The 20638-nt window shown below is 46.5% G+C and overlaps 1 pseudogene; it reads left to right on the top strand.

Annotated features, from left to right (window-relative positions):
* The window catches only part of LOC139401708 (ceramide kinase-like protein), a 112728-nt pseudogene that overhangs the window by 11721 nt on the left and 80369 nt on the right, over positions 1-20638 (top strand).

The following is a 20638-nucleotide window of genomic DNA, read 5'->3' as shown; positions in this document are numbered from 1 at the left end:
CCGGCGTCACCAGGCAGGAGCCCGGGAGTTTGGGGGTGGGATCCATGGGCCGCTCCTCTGTGTCATACAGCCGGGACAGCGCGTCTGTGAAAAACATGGCCCACCTTGCCTGGCGAGGGTTCAGTCTCCTCGCCGCCCGGATGTACTCCAGATTGCTGTGGTCAGTCCAGATAAGAAAAGGGCGTTTAGCCCCCTCAAGCCAATGTCTCCACGCCTTCAGAGCCTTGAAGACAGCCAACAGCTCCCGGTACCCCACGTCATAGTTTTGCTCCGCCAGGCTGAGCTTCCTCGAGAAGAAAGCACAGGGGCGGAGCTTCGGTGGCGTGCCCGAGCACTGAGAGAGCACGGCTCCTATCCCAGCCTCGGACGCGTCCACCACCACTAAGAATGCCAAAGAGGGATCTGGATTGGCCAGCACGGGAGCCGAGGTAAACAGAGCCCCCCGTTGCCATGAAATAGTGGGGTTATGACAAGCTAACCAGGGCAGACCTAGCACCACTGGAAACGCAGGCGAGTCAATGAGAAAGAGACTGATTTTCTCAGTGTGACCCCCCTGCGTCACCATGCCCAGAGGAGCGGTGGTCTCCCTAATCAACCCTGACCCTAATGGTCGACTACCTAAGGTGTGAACTGGGAAGTGCATTCCTACAGGAATGATGGGGATCCCTAAACTAAAGTCTAATGATCTGTCTATAAAATTCCCCGTCGCTCCTGAATCGGTGAGCACCTTATGCTGGGAATGCGGGGAAAATTCAGGAAACGTAACGAACAAAAACATTTGTGCAACAGAGGGCTCTGGGTGAGAAGGGTGCCTTCTCACCTGAGGTGACGCCAGAGTGCCCTGCCTGCTGCCTCGACTCCCAGAGGAACCAACCCGGCACCGACCAGCAGTGTGACCTCTGCGGCCACAGATGGTGCACGAGACGGTCTTCCGGTCTCGCTTAGCGCAGCACCTCCCAGCTCCATGGGCATCGGAGTGGTGGAGCTGGGGGATGGAACCGACAGACCCCGATCTGGATGTCCGCGGGTAGCCAGCAGGTTATCCAGCCGAATGGACAGGTCCACCAGCTGGTCGAAAGTAAGGGTGGTGTCCCTGCAGGCCAACTCTCGACGGACATTCTAGCGCAAACTGCAGCGATAATGGTTGATCAGGGCACTGTCGTTCCATCCCGCCCTCGCAGCCGGCCAGGGTCCGAAAGTCCAAAACGAACTCCTGTGCGCTTCTCGTCCCCTGCCGCAGGTGGAATAGACGTTCTCGAAATCTCCTTCTCCCCATACAGCGTTAGCCCACTCCAGAGCTCTCCCCGAGAGTCACGAAATGAGGACGGACACCCTCTCCCTTCTCGAGGGAGCCGGGTAAACGGTGCTCAGGTATAAGTCCAGCTGTCACAGGAAACCCTTGCACCGTGCCGCCGTCCCATCATACTCCCTGGGAAGGTCGAGACTCATCGCTTGCTCCTGGACGCTCTCCTCTATCCTCATACCAGGGGCACCTGCTCCTGCTGACTCCATGTAGTGGGTGTGGTATTCTGTAAGTGGTGCGTATCTGGTGGCAGGGAAGTCAGACGCAGGAGAGCAGAACTTGATAATAGCCGGAGCAGTTTAATAGTAAAACCAACGGCATAAGAAATACAAATTATGGGCACAAATAACTCGACGCGCACCAGTCAAACAAAATGTGCACTTACAATAAACAATACCACACAAAGACATGGGGGGAACATAGGGTTAAATACACAACACATAATGAGGGAAATGAGAAACAGTTATGTGGTAAAACGAGACAAAACAAATGGAAAATGAAAAATGGATCGGCGATGACTAGAACACCGAACACCGCTCGAACAAGGAGAGGCATCGACTTCGAAAGAAGTCGTGACATAACTGATTAACTCTGAAAGCCCTAGTTGTAACATAATGACTAGTTGTTAATAGTAGTAAGTAATCCTTTTTTTTGCAATGTCTGCCAAAAAAGGGAGGGACAAATGCACCAGTCTGTTTCACTTCAAAGACTTTAAGAAGATAGATAAAATTTGAAAACATTTATAATTTCAAAAATACTCCACATCCTCTGCAGAATATACAAATACATGAACATGTTATTAAGTTGCAATTCAATGCCATGACACATCTCTCTATATCATTATATTGCCTATGCACAGTGTGACAATACATCCCATCCAAACCAGCAATGTCCAAATCCAAAACATTACACTAATTAGTTTCACAGATTCAAACCCCTGCCAAACCCCTAAATAACCGAAAATAAGTTCAAAACAACTCAGCCAACTTTATGAATGGACCTGTGCCTGAAAGAAGTCACGAGCAGCCAACCACTGTGTATGGAGTTTTTATATGCCGAGTTGCAGCACCTGAAAGAGTTGGCTTGTGCATAAACTGCGAAAACAATTAGCGTCAAGCAGATAAGTCCCCCTATAATCCTGTTTATGGTCGGAATCAGGCAGATGTGCCTAGATTGATCCAGACAGGACAGGGCGCCAGCACCAGTTTACTGTAATCCCCCCTTCCCCCTCTCCTTCCCTTGTACATCACTGTATTACTGGAGGGAAGGAAACGGGTGAGGGGGACTCTCCCCCTTTCTAAAGCCTCAAACTATCCCCCCTCTCTACCCCCTTTTCTGAGTGCCTTTTCCCTTGTATCCTAATATATCACTGTTGTAAATAATGCCCTGTTTGTCATTGGTCCCTGTCTGCAGCCAGCTCATTTTGTCAATCGGGGGAGATTATCTTTATTTCCTCTAAATATATTGGATATTTTTGTAACAGCCAACATTAGAGTGGGATAGAGGACGCACTCAAAGTATTTGAACAATTTCAAATCGTATTTGGACCCAGGTCTGGAAGAAGCCTGATCACCAGGAACAGATGGTGTCAACTGGGGTGTCCCGCTAAGCTCAGTAATGTGAGAGGATAGATGGTAGTTAATGTTCTGAAACACTGTCTGAGGAACAGGCTGGGGATCTTCCTAATGAAGAAAGGGTTTCACATGAGGAGAGACAGACTCATTTAGAGAAGAGAAGGAGTCACAGTCAGGACAGTTGGCCATCTTGGACAAAGAACCCAGATCTGTTTAATTGGAGTTGTGTCTGATGTTGATTGTCTTCAGCAGGAGGGCCAGGGAGAATGAGACACTAAACAATCCTGTGATGTCACACTCTGTCAACACATTACCCATTAAAAGTTAAAGATCTAATTCAGCTGTTTTTATCTCAAGATCGAATCGTTTCTGCGTAAAAATTAAGTACCTGACCTTACTGTACTGTAATTGTTTTCAATTAAAATTGTCAAAAATAGCTTCTTTGCAAAAGGCAATTTCTCAAGCAACAATTTTGCTGGCATTGTCTAGGGGAAAATTGAAAATTAGCTGTTATTGGCAGATAGGTTTGAAACTCTATTTCTTATTGGTCTATTAACTAATTTATCACACGGTGATGTCACCATGGAATGCCAAAACTCAATCCCACCGAAACAGGCTGAAATTTCAGGCAGTCTTTTCAAACAGCTTTTACACTAAAAGGGCATTATCATAAATTTCACAATGTCACATTGTTATTCCAATCTCATAGTGTGGAAATAAAGAATATATAAAACACAGAAAAATCACGTTTTTGACTGCACTGGGCCTTTAACACTTTCAAAAGCTATTATCTCTCAGAACTAAAGTTATTTATTTGTTCAAGTATAGGCCTAAGCTTTTATGTCGGCATTGTGGTAAAGGGCTCCTGCACTTCCGGAGCATGTCTTTGCTTCCTGTGTATCTCTAGGTCAGTCGGAGACTCTGAGGCGTACAGAGTATGTGCAGCTGAAGGATATGTTTGAAGTGAAGGTGAAGAGAGATGCTACGAGCCAGCAGACAGGGGGCACTCTCTTGGGCATCACTCTGTTCCAGTTTAAGAAGAATGGACCCAAGCTGAAGGACCATGCCATTCACTTCAACAACATGAATGTGGAACACTGTGAGATCTGGTTTAAAAAAATGAAGGAGATACTCAGTGGTAAGTGTGCTTCACAAAAAATACTTTAAACATATAGGACTGGTTTCTCTGACAAAGATTAAGCCGAGTTCTAGACTCAGTGGCGAATCTGCTTTTAAGACTGAATCTAGGTCTGGTAAACTGGCTCATATAGTATTTGGTCTGACTGAGTAAAACAGATGGAAAACATCAAATAATGTAGTGTATTTTTATGTGGACTCAACCTATGGCCCCAAACGTAATTGTACCACCCTAAGTGGGCTGTGCTTTTGACAAATATTTGAACACCAAACATATCAGGGCATATATGTTGTACAGCAGTTTGCAGTGATGTTGTTGCCAACAACCCACAAAGATTTAGAGACATGCTCAAATAGTTGGTCACTGATAATAAAGCAATACATTATTGATCACTGTAGTCACTAGGATATCACAATATTTTTACAGGTTGTCACATAAAGACATTCTCCAATATCTTCCTGTTGTGATTTTTTTAGGACTTTTTTAAGCAGCACCCCTGTGCGGTTATTGGCTCTGTGAGTGTCTCTAGGAAGAGACCTGGCATGATGGGGACACCTGTCTCTGAGGGCGCTGCTGGGTTGGACCATTTAGGCAGCCTATCCTCCTCCCCTCTCCACCCACTGTCTCCCCCTGTCAGTCCCGTAGAAGGAAAGATAATTACTAACTACAGGGTGGCCACCATCAACCTGTTCTTCAGGCCCTAGTGGCCAACACCTCCACATCGTTCTCCCACCCTCCTCCTCTCCAGCGTAGTCTAGGGCAATGACATGGCCATCACACAAAAAGAGTGCCCATATCCAACACCTTTCAATTAATCTACCACATGCTGCCTCATCAGACATAATATCCTTGACAATCTAAAATATCCACCCCAGAAATGTTGCCTAATATACAGTACAGTGTGTGCTTAGAATGTATGTTGGAGTTTCTGTAAATGAAAAACCTGGTTTAGAGATAGCTCTACCAGGTGCAGCTTAGACAAGCACTCGAAAGCTAGACAGCCCCAGTTAGTGACACTGTCTGTCTGAACATAATGTTGTGTTAACACAATTCAGCGTAATCCCTGTAACGTTCGTTATAGCAGCAGCCAGCTAATACTACGTGATTAGTTCTGCATTAGTCATCTGAGATTAAAGGGGATTGTTGTTATGTTAGCTCAATCTAGCCGGCATTACACCATCTCTCCTTTCACAGGCCTGTCCGCTCTGTTATAGCCCTGTACTGTTCTGTTCCTCAGGCAAACCAAGGATTTGTCCAAAATGTCATTCTATTCCTTATATAGTGCACTACTTTTGACCAGAGCCCTATGGACCTGGTCAAAAGTAATGCACTGCCTAGGGAATAGTGTGCCATTTAAGACTCAGTACAACTTTGGCAAAGCCGACTTTTAAAGTTGTACCTCCCTCAGCCTTAGGAGGATCCAAAGCCTTGGCTGTGTTCCAAATGGCCCCCTATTCTCTATATATAGTGAACTAATTTTGACAAAGGCCCATATGCGTCTGGTCAAAAGTAGTGCACAATGTAGGGAATAGGGTGTCATTTGGGACTTTGCCTTGGGTTTTTGTGTGAGAGGGCTGTGAGTACTTTGTACTTTAACACAAATTTATTAACATAATTAAAACAACATGCCTTGAGGCGGCCTACAGGACACTGAATAGCCTTATTTATGAAGAAAAAAACATACAAAAACAATCATTAATTGATTCGATATTGTCTTCTTCTTCTTTTTTTATGTTGCAGAATGGATCATCTTATGAAACTAAGCCTGGGCCCATATTCAAAAAGCATTTTAGAAGAGGAGTGCTGAACTACAAGCGGTTTCGTCTTTTATCATTGTACAGAATATTTTTCACCAAATGTAACACAGCGGCAGTGCATTTGCACTACTAAATTGAACCAACAAGAGTTATTGGTTGTTATAAAACCTGCATCTCATTACACTCAGGTGCTGGGCAAATATGGTTCGACACAGATTCATATACTAAATAAATATACGGCTTTGGCTTGTTCGGACAAAGATCCACTGCGGCTCTAAATATTGACCCTGTTAAAAGGTGGTATTAGGAGCATAATGCAGAGCCCTTAGCCTTCACCTGGCACAACAAGGCCCAAGTAAGTACAAAAGTAAATTAAGGGCATAACAGACCTTGTCCTTATCAACAATAGACATATAATGTTATATACGATTAAATAATAGCCATCAACTACATGAATCATGCATATATTCATATAGGCTCTATACAAAGAGTTAAAACATAAACGGTAAAAAAATCCTCTCCATTCTGTTGTTAAACAACTTAGCTAACGGGTTTATGTAGTTCTCACACTATGACTTATCAATAGACATATGAATTCAGTTTAGAGGACAATGGTCAATGGATCAACTCTAAGTTGAACTCTGAGCTTTCCCCCCTCTCTCTTTTTCTCCTCTCTGTTTCGCTCTCTCCTCCGCTCTCTCTTTTCCTCCCCCCGAGGGCCTTTAGCTACGACAACAATAAAGTTCAACTTGATGCAGGAGTGTGACCATCCACTTTGACAAGAGCACCAAGGCCATATTATCTGTCCAGAGAGGGGAGACGGCCTGGTGTGGGCTATGAGGGGCCTGGTTGGTCTGATTGACCTGCCCAACACAGGACCCACTAATCTGTGAAAGAAAGGGGGCTTTGAAAATGCCATGGAGGTGATTGTAGGATTGTAGCTCTACACAGCGTCGCTCCACTCGCACAAGGCAAGGGTATCAGAAAGACACGGACATCCTGCCTTGAGCCTTGTACAGGTGCTGCCATTGTTAGCGCTGGCCTCTACACATGCTGGTCTGTCTGTGACCAGGCTGGTGACATTACCAGACGACTGATGGCTGGTTTAATCTGGTGGCTGACACCCTCAGCTGGACCACGCCACCTCATGTGTCAGACCACATCACATGGCTTGTCACTGCGATGGCCCAGCAATGACCACAGCACTGGCCAAGGCAATGCCTCCATTTGGTTTCCAGCATTCAGAATCCATCTCTAGGAAAGGAGAGTGAGGGGTTGATAAAAAAGGCAAGGAGGGAGACGGGGTTATGCAGCAGCACCTTTTGTGTTTAACTGTCAGCTGGGACACTCCCTTCATTGTGCAACGTTATTAGAGGCTCCCTGGGAAACGAGGGCGCAGGGATACACCGTTCCCACTGTAACAGGTGAGAGCTCCTGTAATCCAGCATACCACATTATTCAGCAGCACCACTGACTTAACAACAGCCTTATAATAAAACAAAAGACATCCCCCTGTGGAAAACAGAGAGAGCAAGAGAGAGAGAGAGAGAAAGAGAGAGAGAGAGAGAGAGAGAGGGGAGGAGCTAGAGGAGGAGCTAGCACACCGTCCTTTATGTTCCATTGTGTGAGGCTATCAAGGTATAATTTTAACAGGCAATCATGCGCGGCGCGGACCAAGGTGACATGTGGCCCAAAGTAATGCATTTCTCTCCCAGGCAGGCAAGTCAGTTAGCTAATGTGGGAAGCTAATGTAGTAAAAGATAGCAGCATGCATCTGTTCTTCAGGACACACACACACATAGAACCTGGCTACGGCAGTCTGGAGGAACTCTAATGAAGGAGCTGAGAGACAGAGACTTCACATCTCAGAGCACACAGGAGCCTAATATCCACCGCTTAATGTGACACTGAAACTTTATAATCACCTTCTATCAGAAAGGCTAAAAAACGAAACATCTGGGGCTATATTTATAAAGCATCTCGGAGTAGGAGTCTCTGAGTAGGAGTCTCAGAGTAGGAGTCTCAGAGTAGGAGCCTCAGAGTAGGAGCCTCAGAGTAGGAGCCTCAGAGTAGGAGCCTCAGAGTAGGAGCCTCAGAGTAGGAGCCTCAGAGTAGGAGCCTCAGAGTAGGAGCCTCAGAGTAGGAGTCTCTGAGTAGGAGTCTCAGAGTAGGAGTCTCAGAGGAGCTCCGCCTGACCTTAGAACCTTATTTATCATATGCAAAAATGTTATTACAATCAGTTGCATAAAGTTCATGATTTAAATTGCTTTACAGCAGATGACCTATTTGTCAGTGTGTGTCCAGCAACCTCCCCTCTCCTGATGTGGTCATATCCTCTGTAGGATATTAGTACTCTTCGTGGTTGGATGAGTGTATGAAGGACATTACCCTGGTCCCTGTCTGCTAGCTGACTAGATGAGTGTACAATGTTAGCCTGGTCCCTGTCTCCTAGCGGACTAGATGAGTGTAGAATGTTAGCCTGGTCCTTGTCTCCTAGCTGACTAGATGAGTGTGGAATGTTAGCCTGGTCCCTGTCTCCTAGGTGACTAGATGAGTGTAGAATGTTAGCCTGGTCCCTGTCTCCTAGATGACTAGATGAGTGTAGAATGTTAGCCTGGTCCCTGTCTCCTAGCTGACTAGATGAGTGTAGAATGTTAGCCTGGTCCCTGTCTCCTAGCTGACTAGATGAGTGTAGAATGTTAGCCTGGTCCCTGTCTCCTAGCTGACTAGATGAGTGCAGAATGTTAGCCTGGTCCCTGTCTCCTAGCTGACTAGATGAGTGTAGAATGTTAGCCTGGTCCCTGTCTCCTAGCTGACTAGATGAGTGTAGAATGTTAGCCTGGTCCCTGTCTCCTAGCTGACTAGATGAGTGTAGAATGTTAGCCTGGTCCCTGTCTCCTAGCTGACTAGATGAGTGTAGAATGTTAGCCTGATCCCTGTCTCCTAGCTGACTAGATGAGTGTAGAATGTTAGCCTGGTCCCTGTCTGCTAGCTGACAGTGTAGGATGGGGCGTGTAGGATAGGGTGTCTGTTAGCTGCATGGATTAGTATAGAATGTGACTTTAGTCCCTGTCTGCTAGCTGCATGGATTAGTGTATAATGTTACCCTGTCTGTTAGCTGCATGGATTAGTGTAGAATGTTACCCTGGTCCCTGTCTGTTAGCTGCATGGATTAGTGTATAATGTTACCCTGGTCCCTGTCTGTTTGCTGCATGGATTAGTGTGTAATGTTACCCTGGTCCCTGTCTGTTAGCTGCATGGATTAGTGTATAATGTTACCCTGGTCCCTGTCTGTTAGCTGCATGGATTAGTGTAGAATGTTACCCTGGTCCCTGTCTGTTAGCTGCATGGATTAGTGTATAATGTTACCCTGGTCCCTGTCTGCTAGCTGCATGGATTAGTGAATAATGTTACCCTGGTCCCTGTCTGTTAGCTGCATGGATTAGCGTAGAATGTTACCCTGGTCCCTGTCTGTTAGCTACATGGATTAGTGTAGAATGTTACCCTGGTCCCTGTCTGCAGGCTGCATGGATTAGTGTAGAATGTAACCCTGGTCCCTGTCTGTTAGCTGCATGGATTAGTGTAGAATGTTACCCTGGTCCCTGTCTGCTAGCTGCATGGATTAGTGTATAATGTTACCCTGGTCCCTGTCTGCTAGCTGCATGGATTAGTGTAGAATGTTACCCTGGTCCCTGTCTGTTAGCTGCATGGATTAGTGTATAATGTTACCCTGGTCCCTGTCTGTTAGCTGCATGGATTAGTGTATAATGTTACCCTGGTCCCTGTCTGTTAGCTGCATGGATTAGTGTATAATGTTACCCTGGTCCCTGTCTGTTAGCTGCATGGATTAGTGTAGAATGTTACCCTGGTCCCTGTCTGTTAGCTGCATGGATTAGTGTATAATGTTACCCTGGTCCCTGTCTGCTAGCTGCATGGATTAGTGAATAATGTTACCCTGGTCCCTGTCTGTTAGCTGCATGGATTAGTGTAGAATGTTACCCTGGTCCCTGTCTGTTAGCTACATGGATTAGTGTAGAATGTTACCCTGGTCCCTGTCTGCTAGCTGCATGGATTAGTGTAGAATGTAACCCTGGTCCCTGTCTGTTAGCTGCATGGATTAGTGTAGAATGTTACCCTGGTCCCTGTCTGCTAGCTGCATGGCTTAGTGTATAATGTTACCCTGGTCCCTGTCTGCTAGCTGCATGGATTAGTGTAGAATGTTACCCTGGTCCCTGTCTGTTAGCTGCATGGATTAGTGTAGAATGTTACCCTGGTCCCTGTCTGTTAGCTGCATGGATTAGTGTATAATGTTACCCTGGTCCCTGTCTGTTAGCTGCATGGATTAGTGTATAATGTTACCCTGGTCCCTGTCTGTTAGCTGCATGGATTAGTGTATAATGTTACCCTGGTCCCTGTCTGTTAGCTGCATGGATTAGTGTAGAATGTTACCCTGGTCCCTGTCTGTTAGCTGCATGGATTAGTGTATAATGTTGCCCTGGTCCCTGTCTGCTAGCTGCATGGATTAGTGAATAATGTTACCCTGGTCCCTGTCTGTTAGCTGCATGGATTAGCGTAGAATGTTACCCTGGTCCCTGTCTGTTAGCTACATGGATTAGTGTAGAATGTTACCCTGGTCCCTGTCTGCTAGCTGCATGGATTAGTGTAGAATGTAACCCTGGTCCCTGTCTGTTAGCTGCATGGATTAGTGTAGAATGTTACCCTGGTCCCTGTCTGCTAGCTGCATGGATTAGTGTATAATGTTACCCTGGTCCCTGTCTGCTAGCTGCATGGATTAGTGTAGAATGTTACCCTGGTCCCTGTCTGTTAGCTGCATGGATTAGTGTATAATGTTACCCTGGTCCCTGTCTGTTAGCTGCATGGATTAGTGTATAATGTTACCCTGGTCCCTGTCTGTTAGCTGCATGGATTAGTGTATAATGTTACCCTGGTCCCTGTCTGTTAGCTGCATGGATTAGTGTAGAATGTTACCCTGGTCCCTGTCTGTTAGCTGCATGGATTAGTGTATAATGTTACCCTGGTCCCTGTCTGCTAGCTGCATGGATTAGTGAATAATGTTACCCTGGTCCCTGTCTGTTAGCTGCATGGATTAGTGTAGAATGTTACCCTGGTCCCTGTCTGTTAGCTACATGGATTAGTGTAGAATGTTACCCTGGTCCCTGTCTGCTAGCTGCATGGATTAGTGTAGAATGTAACCCTGGTCCCTGTCTGTTAGCTGCATGGATTAGTGTAGAATGTTACCCTGGTCCCTGTCTGCTAGCTGCATGGCTTAGTGTATAATGTTACCCTGGTCCCTGTCTGCTAGCTGCATGGATTAGTGTAGAATGTTACCCTGGTCCCTGTCTGCTAGCTGCATGGATTAGTGTAGAATGTTACCCTGGTCCCTGTCTGTTAGCTGCGTTTATTAGTGTAGAATGTTACCCTGGTCCCTGTCTGCTAGCTGCATGGATTAGTGTAGAATGTTACCCTGGTCCCTGTCTGCTAGCTGCATGGATTAGTGTAGAATGTTACCCTGGTCCCTGTCTGCTAGCTGCATGGATTAGTGTAGAATGTTACCCTGGTCCCTGTCTGCTAGCTGCATGGATTAGTGTAGAATGTAACCCTGGTCCCTGTCTGTTAGCTGCATGGCTTAGTATAGAATGTAACCCTGGTCTCTGCCTGCTAGCTGCATGGATTAGTGTAGAATGTTACCCTGGTCCCTGTCTGCTAGCTGCATGGATTAGTGTAGAATGTTACCCTGGTCCCTGTCTGCTAGCTGCATGGATTAGTGTAGAATGTTACCCTGGTCCCTGTCTGTTAGCTGCATGGATTAGTGTAGAATGTTACCCTGGTCCCTCTCTGCTAGCTGCATGGATTAGTGTAGAATGTAACCCTGGTCCCTGTCTGTTAGCTGCATGGATTAGTGTAGAATGTTACCCTGGTCCCTATCTGCTAGCTGCATGGATTAGTGTAGAATGTTACCCTGGTCCCTGTCTGCTAGCTGCATGGATTAGTGTAGAATGTTACCCTGGTCCCTGTCTGCTAGCTGCATGGATTAGTGTAGAATGTTACCTTGGTCCCTGTCTGTTAGCTGCATGGATTAGTGTAGAATGTTACCCTGGTCCCTGTCTGTTAGCTGCATGGATTAGTGTAGAATGTTACCCTGGTCCCTGTCTGTTAGCTGCATGGATTAGTGTATAAGGTTACCCTGGTCCCTGTCTGTTAGCTGCATGGATTAGTGTATAATGTTACCCTGGTCCCTGTCTGTTAGCTGCATGGATTAGTGTATAATGTTACCCTGGTCCCTGTCTGTTAGCTGCATGGATTGGTATAGAATGTAACCCTGGTCCCTTTCGGTTAGCTGCATGGATTAGTGTAGAATGTTACCATGGTCCCTGTCTGTTAGCTGCATGGATTAGTATAGAATGTTACCCTGGTCCCTGTCTGTTAGCTGCATGGATTAGTGTAGAATGTTACCCTGGCCCCTGTCTGTTAACTGCATGGATTAGTGTGGAATGTTACCCTGGTCCCTGTCTGTTTGCTGCATGGATTAGTATAGAATGTTACCCTGGTCCCTGTCTGCTAGCTGCATGGATTAATGTAAAATGTTACCCATGTCCCTGTCTGCTAGCTGCATGGATTAGTGTATAATGTTACCCTGGTCCCTGTCTGTTAGCTGCATGGATTAGTGTAGAATGTTACCCTGGTCCCTGTCTGTTAGCTGCATGGATTAGTGTAGAATGTTACCCTGGTCCCTGTCTGTTAGCTGCATGGATTAGTATAGAATGTTACCCTGGTCCCTGTCTGCTAGCTGCATGGATTAGTATAGAATGTTACCCTGGCCCCTGTCTGCTAGCTGCATGGATTAGTGTAGAATGTTACCCTGGTCCCTGTCTGCTAGCTGCATGGCCTAGTGTATAATGTTACCCTGGTCCCTGTCTGCTAGCTGCATGGATTAGTGTAGAATGTTACCCTGGTCGCTGTCTGCTAGCTGCATGGATTAGTGTAGAATGTTACCCTGGTCCCTGTCTGTTAGCTGCATTTATTAGTGTAGAATGTTACCCTGGTCCCTGTCTGCTAGCTGCATGGATTAGTGTAGAATGTTACCCTGGTCCCTGTCTGCTAGCTGCATGGCCTAGTGTATAATGTTACCCTGGTCCCTGTCTGCTAGCTGCATGGATTAGTGTAGAATGTTACCCTGGTCGCTGTCTGCTAGCTGCATGGATTAGTGTAGAATGTTACCCTGGTCCCTGTCTGTTAGCTGCATTTATTAGTGTAGAATGTTACCCTGGTCCCTGTCTGTTAGCTGCATGGATTAGTGTAGAATGTTACCATGGTCCCTGTCTGTTAGCTGCATGGATTAGTATAGAATGTTACCCTGGTCCCTGTCTGTTAGCTGCATGGATTAGTGTAGAATGTTACCCTGGCCCCTGTCTGTTAACTGCATGGATTAGTGTGGAATGTTACCCTGGTCCCTGTCTGTTTGCTGCATGGATTAGTATAGAATGTTACCCTGGTCCCTGTCTGCTAGCTGCATGGATTAATGTAAAATGTTACCCTGGTCCCTGTCTGCTAGCTGCATGGATTAGTGTATAATGTTACCCTGGTCCCTGTCTGTTAGCTGCATGGATTAGTGTAGAATGTTACCCTGGTCCCTGTCTGCTAGCTGCATGGCCTAGTGTATAATGTTACCCTGGTCCCTGTCTGCTAGCTGCATGGATTAGTGTAGAATGTTACCCTGGTCGCTGTCTGCTAGCTGCATGGATTAGTGTAGAATGTTACCTGGTCCCTGTCTGTCTGTTAGCTGCATTTATTAGTGTAGAATGTTACCCTGGTCCCTGTCTGCTAGCTGCATGGATTAGTGTAGAATGTTACCCTGGTCCCTGTCTGCTAGCTGCATGGCCTAGTGTATAATGTTACCCTGGTCCCTGTCTGCTAGCTGCATGGATTAGTGTAGAATGTTACCCTGGTCGCTGTCTGCTAGCTGCATGGATTAGTGTAGAATGTTACCCTGGTCCCTGTCTGTTAGCTGCATTTATTAGTGTAGAATGTTACCCTGGTCCCTGTCTGTTAGCTGCATGGATTAGTGTAGAATGTTACCCTGGCCCCTGTCTGTTAACTGCATGGATTAGTGTGGAATGTTACCCTGGTCCCTGTCTGTTAGCTGCATGGATTAGTATAGAATGTTACCCTGGTCCCTGTCTGCTAGCTGCATGGATTAATGTAAAATGTTACCCTGGTCCCTGTCTGCTAGCTGCATGGATTAGTGTAGAATGTTACCCTGGTCCCTGTCTGTTAGCTGCATGGATTAGTGTAGAATGTTACCCTGGTCCCTGTCTGCTAGCTGCATGGATTAGTGTAGAATGTTACCCTGGTCCCTGTCTGTTAGCTGCATGGATTAGTATAGAATGTTACCCTGGTCCCTGTCTGCTAGATGCATGGATTAGTATAGAATGTTACCCTGGCCCCTGTCTGCTAGCTGCATGGATTAGTGTAGAATGTTACCCTGGTCCCTGTCTGCTAGCTGCATGGATTAGTGTAGAATGTTACCCTGGTCCCTGTCTGTTAGCTGCATGGATTAGTGTATAATGTTACCCTGGTCCCTGTCTGTTAGCTGCATGGATTAGTGTAGAATGTTACCCTGGTCCCTGTCTTCTAGCTGCATGGATTAGTGTAGAATGTTACCCTGGTCCCTGTCTGTTAGCTGCATGGATTAGTGTAGAATGTTACCCTGGTCCCTGTCTGCTAGCTGCATGGATTAGTGTAGAATGTTACCCTGGTCCCTGTCTGTTAGCTGCATGGATTAGTGTAGAATGTTACCCTGGTCCCTGTCTGCTAGCTGCATGGCTTAGTGTATAATGTTACCCTGGTCCCTGTCTGCTAGCTGCATGGATTAGTGTAGAATGTTACCCTGGTACCCCTGTCTGCTAGCTGCATGGATTAGTGTAGAATGTTACCCTGGTCCCTGTCTGTTAGCTGCATGGATTAGTGTAGAATGTTACCCTGGTCCCTGTCTGATTAGTGTAGAATGTTACCCTGGTCCCTGTCTGCTAGCTGCATGGATTAGTGTAGAATGTTACCCTGGTCCCTGTCTGTTAGCTGCATGGATTAGTGTAGAATGTTACCTGCTAGCTGTCCCTGTCTGTCTAGCTGCATGGATTAGTGTAGAATGTTACCCTGGTCCCTGTCTGCTAGCTGCATGGATTAGTGTAGAATGTAGAATGTTACCCTGGTCCCTGTCTGTTAGCTGCATGGTATAATTAGTATAGAATGTTACCCTGGTCCCTGTCTGTTAGCTGCATGGATTAGTGTAGAATGTTACCCTGGTCCCTGTCTGCTAGCTGCATGGGTAGAATGTTACCCTGGTCCCTGTCTGCTAGCTGCATGGATTATAGAATGTTACCCTGGTCCCTGTCTGCTAGCTGCATGGATTAGTGTAGAATGTTACCCTGGTCCCTGTCTGCTAGCTGCCCTGTCTGTCTGCTAGCTGCATGGATTAGTGTAGAATGTTACCCTGGTCCCTGTCTGCTAGCTGCATGGATTAGTGTAGAATGTTACCCTGGTCCCTGTCTGTCTGCTAGCTGCATGGATTAGTGTAGAATGTTACCCTGGTCCCTGTCTGCTAGCTGCCTGTCCCTGTCCCTGTCTGTTAGCTGCATGGATTAGTGTAGAATGTTACCCTGGTCCCTGTCTGTCTAGCTGCATGGATTAGTGTAGAATGTTACCCTGGTCCCTGTCTGTTAGCTGCATGGATTAGTGTAGAATGTTACCCTGGTCCCTGTCTGTTAGCTGCATGGATTAGTGTATAATGTTACCCTGGTCCCTGTCTGTTAGCTGCATGGATTAGTGTAGAATGTTACCCTGGTCCCTGTCTGTTAGCTGCATGGATTATGGATTAGTGTAGAATGTTACCCTGGTCCCTGTCTGTTAGCTGCATGGATTAGTATAGAATGTTACCCTGGTCCCTGTCTGCTAGCTGCATGGATTAGTATAGAATGTTACCCTGGTCCCTGTCTGCTAGCTGCATGGATTAGTGTAGAATGTTACCCTGGTCCCTGTCTGCTAGCTGCATGGATTAGTGTAGAATGTTACCCTGGTCCCTGTCTGCTAGCTGCATGGCCTAGTGTATAATGTTACCCTGGTCCCTGTCTGCTAGCTGCATGGATTAGTGTAGAATGTTACCCTGGTCGCTGTCTGCTAGCTGCATGGATTAGTGTAGAATGTTACCCTGGTCCCTGTCTGTTAGCTGCATTTATTAGTGTAGAATGTTACCCTGGTCCCTGTCTGCTAGCTGCATGGATTAGTGTAGAATGTTACCCTGGTCCCTGTCTGCTAGCTGCATGGCCTAGTGTATAATGTTACCCTGGTCCCTGTCTGCTAGCTGCATGGATTAGTGTAGAATGTTACCCTGGTCGCTGTCTGCTAGCTGCATGGATTAGTGTAGAATGTTACCCTGGTCCCTGTCTGTTAGCTGCATTTATTAGTGTAGAATGTTACCCTGGTCTCTGTCTGTTAGCTGCATGGATTAGTGTAGAATGTTACCCTGGCCCCTGTCTGTTAACTGCATGGATTAGTGTGGAATGTTACCCTGGTCCCTGTCTGTTAGCTGCATGGATTAGTATAGAATGTTACCCTGGTCCCTGTCTGCTAGCTGCATGGATTAATGTACAATGTTACCCTGGTCCCTGTCTGCTAGCTGCATGGATTAGTGTAGAATGTTACCCTGGTCCCTGTCTGTTAGCTGCATGGATTAGTGTAGAATGTTACCCTGGTCCCTGTCTGCTAGCTGCATGGATTAGTGTAGAATGTTACCCTGGTCCCTGTCTGTTAGCTGCATGGATTAGTATAGAATGTTACCCTGGTCCCTGTCTGCTAGATGCATGGATTAGTATAGAATGTTACCCTGGCCCCTGTCTGCTAGCTGCATGGATTAGTGTAGAATGTTACCCTGGTCCCTGTCTGCTAGCTGCATGGATTAGTGTAGAATGTTACCCTGGTCCCTGTCTGTTAGCTGCATGGATTAGTGTATAATGTTACCCTGGTCCCTGTCTGTTAGCTGCATGGATTAGTATAGAATGTTACCCTGGTCCCTGTCTGTTAGCTGCATGGATTAGTGTAGAATGTTACCCTGGCCCCTGTCTGTTAACTGCATGGATTAGTGTGGAATGTTACCCTGGTCCCTGTCTGTTTGCTGCATGGATTAGTATAGAATGTTACCCTGGTCCCTGTCTGCTAGCTGCATGGATTAATGTAAAATGTTACCCTGGTCCCTGTCTGCTAGCTGCATGGATTAGTGTATAATGTTACCCTGGTCCCTGTCTGTTAGCTGCATGGATTAGTGTAGAATGTTACCCTGGTCCCTGTCTGTTAGCTGCATGGATTAGTGTAGAATGTTACCCTGGTCCCTGTCTGTTGGCTGCATGGATTAGTATAGAATGTTACCCTGGTCCCTGTCTGCTAGCTGCATGGATTAGTATAGAATGTTACCCTGGCCCCTGTCTGCTAGCTGCATGGATTAGTGTAGAATGTTACCCTGGTCCCTGTCTGCTAGCTGCATGGCCTAGTGTATAATGTTACCCTGGTCCCTGTCTGCTAGCTGCATGGATTAGTGTAGAATGTTACCCTGGTCGCTGTCTGCTAGCTGCATGGATTAGTGTAGAATGTTACCCTGGTCCCTGTCTGTTAGCTGCATTTATTAGTGTAGAATGTTACCCTGGTCCCTGTCTGCTAGCTGCATGGATTAGTGTAGAATGTTACCCTGGTCCCTGTCTGCTAGCTGCATGGCCTAGTGTATAATGTTACCCTGGTCCCTGTCTGCTAGCTGCATGGATTAGTGTAGAATGTTACCCTGGTCGCTGTCTGCTAGCTGCATGGATTAGTGTAGAATGTTACCCTGGTCCCTGTCTGTTAGCTGCATTTATTAGTGTAGAATGTTACCCTGGTCTCTGTCTGTTAGCTGCATGGATTAGTGTAGAATGTTACCCTGGCCCCTGTCTGTTAACTGCATGGATTAGTGTGGAATGTTACCCTGGTCCCTGTCTGTTAGCTGCATGGATTAGTATAGAATGTTACCCTGGTCCCTGTCTGCTAGCTGCATGGATTAATGTAAAATGTTACCCTGGTCCCTGTCTGCTAGCTGCATGGATTAGTGTAGAATGTTACCCTGGTCCCTGTCTGTTAGCTGCATGGATTAGTGTAGAATGTTACCCTGGTCCCTGTCTGCTAGCTGCATGGATTAGTGTAGAATGTTACCCTGGTCCCTGTCTGTTAGCTGCATGGATTAGTATAGAATGTTACCCTGGTCCCTGTCTGCTAGATGCATGGATTAGTATAGAATGTTACCCTGGCCCCTGTCTGCTAGCTGCATGGATTAGTGTAGAATGTTACCCTGGTCCCTGTCTGCTAGCTGCATGGATTATTGTAGAATGTTACCCTGGTCCCTGTCTGTTAGCTGCATGGATTAGTGTATAATGTTACCCTGGTCCCTGTCTGTTAGCTGCATGGATTAGTGTAGAATGTTACCCTGGTCCCTGTCTTCTAGCTGCATGGATTAGTGTAGAATGTTACCCTGGTCCCTGTCCGTTAGCTGCATGGATTAGTGTAGAATGTTACCCTGGTCCCTGTCTGTTAGCTGCATGAATTAGTGTGTAATGTTACCCTGGTCCTGTCTGTTAGCTGCATGGATTAGTGTATAAGGTTAACCTGGTCCCTGTCTGTTAGCTGCATGGATTAGTGTATAATGTTACCCTGGTCCATGTCTGTTAGCTGCATGGATTAGTGTATAATGTTACCCTGGTCCCTGTCTGTTAGCTGCATGGATTGGTATAGAATGTAACCCTGGTCCCTGTCTGTTAGCTGCATTTATTAGTGTAGAATGTTACCCTGGTCGCTGTCTGCTAGCTGCATGGATTAGTGTAGAATGTTACCCTGGTCCCTGTCTGTTAGCTGCATTTATTAGTGTAGAATGTTACCCTGGTCCCTGTCTGCTAGCTGCATGGATTAGTGTAGAATGTTACCCTGGTCCCTGTCTGCTAGCTGCATGGCCTAGTGTATAATGTTACCCTGGTCCCTGTCTGCTAGCTGCATGGATTAGTGTAGAATGTTACCCTGGTCGCTGTCTGCTAGCTGCATGGATTAGTGTAGAATGTTACCCTGGTCCCTGTCTGTTAGCTGCATTTATTAGTGTAGAATGTTACCCTGGTCCCTGTCTGTTAGCTGCATGGATTAGTGTAGAATGTTACCATGGTCCCTGTCTGTTAGCTGCATGGATTAGTATAGAATGTTACCCTGGTCCCTGTCTGTTAGCTGCATGGATTAGTGTAGAATGTTACCCTGGCCCCTGTCTGTTAACTGCATGGATTAGTGTGGAATGTTACCCTGGTCCCTGTCTGTTTGCTGCATGGATTAGTATAGAATGTTACCCTGGTCCCTGTCTGCTAGCTGCATGGATTAATGTAAAATGTTACCCTGGTCCCTGTCTGCTAGCTGCATGGATTAGTGTATAATGTTACCCTGGTCCCTGTCTGTTAGCTGCATGGATTAGTGTAGAATGTTACCCTGGTCCCTGTCTGTTAGCTGCATGGATTAGTGTAGAATGTTACCCTGGTCCCTGTCTGTTAGCTGCATGGATTAGTATAGAATGTTACCCTGGTCCCTGTCTGCTAGCTGCATGGATTAGTATAGAATGTTACCCTGGCCCCTGTCTGCTAGCTGCATGGATTAGTGTAGAATGTTACCCTGGTCCCTGTCTGCTAGCTGCATGGCCTAGTGTATAATGTTACCCTGGTCCCTGTCTGCTAGCTGCATGGATTAGTGTAGAATGTTACCCTGGTCGCTGTCTGCTAGCTGCATGGATTAGTGTAGAATGTTACCCTGGTCCCTGTCTGTTAGCTGCATTTATTAGTGTAGAATGTTACCCTGGTCCCTGTCTGCTAGCTGCATGGATTAGTGTAGAATGTTACCCTGGTCCCTGTCTGCTAGCTGCATGGCCTAGTGTATAATGTTACCCTGGTCCCTGTCTGCTAGCTGCATGGATTAGTGTAGAATGTTACCCTGGTCGCTGTCTGCTAGCTGCATGGATTAGTGTAGAATGTTACCCTGGTCCCTGTCTGTTAGCTGCATTTATTAGTGTAGAATGTTACCCTGGTCCCTGTCTGTTAGCTGCATGGATTAGTGTAGAATGTTACCCTGGCCCCTGTCTGTTAACTGCATGGATTAGTGTGGAATGTTACCCTGGTCCCTGTCTGTTAGCTGCATGGATTAGTATAGAATGTTACCCTGGTCCCTGTCTGCTAGCTGCATGGATTAATGTAAAATGTTACCCTGGTCCCTGTCTGCTAGCTGCATGGATTAGTGTAGAATGTTACCCTGGTCCCTGTCTGTTAGCTGCATGGATTAGTGTAGAATGTTACCCTGGTCCCTGTCTGCTAGCTGCATGGATTAGTGTAGAATGTTACCCTGGTCCCTGTCTGTTAGCTGCATGGATTAGTATAGAATGTTACCCTGGTCCCTGTCTGCTAGATGCATGGATTAGTATAGAATGTTACCCTGGCCCCTGTCTGCTAGCTGCATGGATTAGTGTAGAATGTTACCCTGGTCCCTGTCTGCTAGCTGCATGGATTAGTGTAGAATGTTACCCTGGTCCCTGTCTGTTAGCTGCATGGATTAGTGTATAATGTTACCCTGGTCCCTGTCTGTTAGCTGCATGGATTAGTGTAGAATGTTACCCTGGTCCCTGTCTTCTAGCTGCATGGATTAGTGTAGAATGTTACCCTGGTCCCTGTCTGTTAGCTGCATGGATTAGTGTAGAATGTTACCCTGGTCCCTGTCTGTTAGCTGCATGAATTAGTGTGTAATGTTACCCTGGTCC

Source organism: Oncorhynchus clarkii, chromosome 3 (genome assembly GCF_045791955.1).
Source record: "Oncorhynchus clarkii lewisi isolate Uvic-CL-2024 chromosome 3, UVic_Ocla_1.0, whole genome shotgun sequence".
Lineage (NCBI taxonomy): Eukaryota > Metazoa > Chordata > Actinopteri > Salmoniformes > Salmonidae > Oncorhynchus > Oncorhynchus clarkii.
Note: the sequence above shows the minus strand (reverse complement) of the source record. Positions and strands in the feature narration are given on the sequence as shown.